The sequence below is a fragment of the Hyaena hyaena genome, unplaced genomic scaffold (assembly GCF_003009895.1).
Source record: "Hyaena hyaena isolate Hyena2069 unplaced genomic scaffold, ASM300989v1 scaffold_50, whole genome shotgun sequence".
NCBI classification, from domain to species: domain Eukaryota; kingdom Metazoa; phylum Chordata; class Mammalia; order Carnivora; family Hyaenidae; genus Hyaena; species Hyaena hyaena.
In genome coordinates, this window is record NW_024080682.1 from 241836 (window position 1) to 245378 (window position 3543).

The window sequence follows — 3543 nt, forward strand, 5'->3', positions numbered from 1 at the left end:
GTTTCCATGCCCTTCCCGGCTCCTTCACCACTTGTGCTTTCTCACAGCCCACTTTTCCAATCCTGTATCTTCTTGGTTTTTTTTTTATTTAAAAAATATTTATTTTGAGTGAGAGAAAGAGCACGAGCAGGGGAGGGGCAGACAAAGAAGGTGAGAGAGAAACCCAAGCAGGCTCAACAGGGTCGGCACAGAGCCCAATGCGGGGCTCAAACCCACAAACCATGAGATCATGACCTGAGCCAAAATCAAGGATCAGACACCCAACCAACTGAGCCACCCAGGGATCCCTTAATTTTTTTAATATTTACTTATTTTTGAGAGAGAGTGTATGTGCATGAGCAAGAGAGGGGCAGAGAGAGGGAGGCAGAGGACACAAAGCAGGCTTCATGCTGACAGCAGACACCCAATGCGGGGCTCAGTCCCATGAACTGCAAGATCATGACCTGAGCCAAAGTCAGATGTTTAACCAGTTGAGCCACCCAGGCACCCCCAACACTGACATTTTTTTTAATGTTTATTTACTTTTTTTTTTTTTAAATATTTTTTTTTTTTTTTTTATTTCTAGGAGAGAGAGAGAGAGAGCATGAGCAGAGGAGGGTCAGAGAGAGAGGGAGTCACAGACTGAAACAGGCTCCAGGCTCTGAGCTGGCAGTCAGCACAGAGCCCGATGCGGGGCTCGAACCCACGAACCACGAGACCATGACCTAAGCGAAAGTCGGACACTCAACCGACTAAGCCACCCAGGCGCCCCATAATGTTTATTTACTTTTGAGAGAGAGAGAGAGAGAGGCAGAGTGTGAGTCAGGGAGGGGCAGAGAGAGAAGGAAATGCAGAATCTGAAGCAGGCTCCAGGCTCCAAGCTGTCAGCACAGAGCCCGATGCAGGGCTTGAACTCATAGACCGTGAGATCATGACCTGAGCCAAAGTCAGATGCTTAACAGGCTGAGACACCCAGGTGCCCCCAACTCTGACATCTTTCAATCAGCCAACCAGCCTGTGCTGAGCCCAGCCCTGTGCCAAGCTCAGTGACAAGTGACGAGGGCAAAAATGGACACGCTGAAAACACAGGGCTTCTATTTCCTACACTGAGGACAGGGAATGCAGGAGTTAGGAAGCATCGCTCCGCGGCTGGCCCTCACACACTCCTCTGGTGACAGACTTCTTGTCAGCTTCAATCTCAGCCCCCTCTTCAAGGAATTTATAGTCGTGTTAGGAAGACAAGACTAACACAGGTTTCTATTTTATTTTGCCAAAGGTGAAAAATGCCACCTTCCCCACCACGGCAACCAATAAAACATTTCCCCCAAAATAACCTGGTGTATATCAAGTCTGTTTCATAATTTTTAACCCTTAACATGGGCTTTTACATTCTACCTTAAACTATAGGGGGGCACTGGGTGGCTCAGTCAGTTAAGCGTCCCACTTCAATTCAAGTCATGATCTCACAGTTCATGAGTTCGAGCCCCACGTCGGGCTCTGTGCTGACAGCTCAGAGACTGGAGCCTGCTTCAGATTCCGTGTCTCCTCCTCTCTCTCTCTGCTCCTCCCCCACTTGCACTCGGTCTCTGTCTCTCTCTCAGAAATAATCCTAACACACCACTAGTTTCCTCATGAAAAAGCTAAATAAAATATAAGTTTCATCAATTTTTTTAAAATAATAAATAAATAAACATCTAAAAGAATTTTTTAAAAATAAAATAAAATAAATTCTAATCAAACTATAAAAAGAACAAATCCATCATTTAGAGCTCGTTCCCGGGACTCTGTCCTCTGGCCAAGAAGCACATGGCTGCGTGCTCCATGTAGGTATGTCCTGCTAAGGTTGGGCCATTCTGCCAGGAAGTGAATGTCTGTGGCCCCCCAACCCCCCCGCAAAAAAAATTCATGTGTTGAATCCTCATGCCCAAGGTGACCGTATACGACGTGCCATCCTCAGGAGGTGACCAGGTCATGAGGGTGGACCCCTCGGGAAGGGGATCCGTGTCCTTATAGAAGAAACCCCACTGCCCCTTACACTATATGAGGTCGGCCCTCTGTGAAGCAGGCACTGCCCAGACACAGAATCTGCTGATGCCTCGATCTTGGACCTGTCAGTCTCCAGGACTCAGAAATGAATTCCCGTCATTTAGAAGCCACCTGATCTGTGGTATTTTTGCTCTAGCAGCCCAAAGGGACAGAGATTCCTCTGGTGCCTCATACTCCTCCAGCACTGAAACCTAAACTCCCGTCGGAAGCCCCCCTCCCTCTCTCAGAATCTCCCCCCACCCCCCCACCCCCCCCCGAGCCACAGCTGCTAGGGGCCTCTCACAGCTGTGACAGCAGCTATCATACATCAGTGGATTGTCATCAGACTGGCCCTGTCTGAGGACCTGGGGGAGCAAATGGGACCCTGTCAGGTTCAGATTTCAATTTGTAGATTCCTCCCCTACGTGGGAAAGATTTCAGAGAATGGCCCAGTATTGCGGTAACTACTAAATCCCCTTCTCCAGCTCCCCTTTACAGCAAAGAGAACGCAACGTGGGCCCGGAAAACCTCTGTCCGGCCAGCCTGACAGCAAGAAATGCAAGGTCAGTCCTTTCGAGAGTCATCTGGGGCCCACCACCTGGGTGTGGGAGCGCGGCCACAGGAGAGATCAGGGTGGCAGGTAAGCAGGCGGCACCTAGGTGTCTCCGCATAGAAATTGCTTCTACCTCGAGCTTCCCTGGGTCCTAGGCTGTAATTCATGCGGACCCCTGGTATGGCATGCGGCAGCCTCCAGCTTTCTTGTGGGAAGAAAGGACGGCAAAGACTGGAGCCGGACACGTTACAGTCAGAGGGAGCCTCTGCTACTAGAGACTGAACATTCTCCCCAAAGTACAAGCTGTACTTGACCAACGCAGGGCAAGTCACCGATACAGGAGGCGTCCCACAGTGAGGAGGAAGTGAGAAAACTGGGAACAGGCCACACTGCAGATAGGCTGAATGAGGGGTGCCGGCTCTTTCTTGACCCATTCTAGACATCTAGGCCCCACCCCACTCCGTGGAAACCCCACAGGGAACCCCTCTATCCTGGAGAGCTGAAAAGACAGCCAAGAAGTCTCGCAGTGGACCTGTCATGGAGGAGAGCATCTCTATCCACATTAGGGAGGCTCGCTCCTGAATTCCACTCTTGCTTGGCCAACACAGCTTAAGAGTTGTCCCAGCACGCAGGAGCATGGCGTGTCACAGGAATGTCACAGAGGATCACTGACAAGTCACGGGGAAGGCCACCTGTGAGGCCAGTCTTGGCGGATGAGAAGGACTTGACTCGGAATAAAAGAAGGGCTGCCGGACTCTCATGCAAGTGGAGGCTTGGTTATCCCTTGCGTTTCCCTCCTGTGTTTGCGGCTGGACTACGGGAGGCTGACGCACCTCGTTGGGTCAGACACAACCGCCCTTATGTCCGACGGGTCCTGGCTAGAATTCAGGAAACCTTATTCCCCTTTGCCCTCCAGCCTTTGGCAACTTTGGGCTCCCTTCTCGAGGGGGGAGAACTCTGTAATCTAAGGGACTTCCTTGGCTTTC

General features: G+C 50.8%; 1 long non-coding RNA gene across 1 annotated transcript; it reads left to right on the forward strand.

Annotated features, from left to right (window-relative positions):
• The first annotated feature begins 2368 nt into the window (after positions 1-2368).
• Positions 2369-3337, forward strand: LOC120230961. Its single transcript, XR_005528223.1, has 2 exons — positions 2369-2567; positions 3166-3337. It is a non-coding gene; the product is annotated as an uncharacterized LOC120230961 (long non-coding RNA).
• Positions 3338-3543: the final 206 nt, after the last annotated feature.